Genomic DNA, 404 nt, shown 5'->3' on the forward strand with positions numbered 1-404 from the left:
GAATGTTGGGCTCAATCATGGTCGTAGGTTGGGGACTGCCTATACCAGGGGTAGGCAACCTCGGCTCTTTTATGACTCGTGGACTTTCAACTCCCAGAATTCCTGAGCCAGCCACGCTGAGGGGAAAAGGAGAGGTTTCCAAGCTGAGCCAGGCTGGCTCAGGAATTCTGGGAGTTGAAGTCCACAAGTCATAAAAGAACGAAGGTTGCCTACCCCTGCCCAAATGCCTGAATTTTGATCACGTGACCGTGAGGAAAAAATATTTAAATATTTAAACCAGGGGTCTTCAACTTGGCCCTTTTATGACTCGTGGACTTCAACTCCCTGAATTCCTGAGCCAGCATGGGGGAACTATGGCCCCCTCATGACTGGTGGACTTCAACTCCCAGAATTCCTGAGCCAGC

The sequence above is a fragment of the Protobothrops mucrosquamatus genome, unplaced genomic scaffold, assembly GCF_001527695.2.
Source record: "Protobothrops mucrosquamatus isolate PMUCROS unplaced genomic scaffold, P.Mucros_1.0 scaffold5049, whole genome shotgun sequence".
Taxonomy (NCBI): domain Eukaryota; kingdom Metazoa; phylum Chordata; class Lepidosauria; order Squamata; family Viperidae; genus Protobothrops; species Protobothrops mucrosquamatus.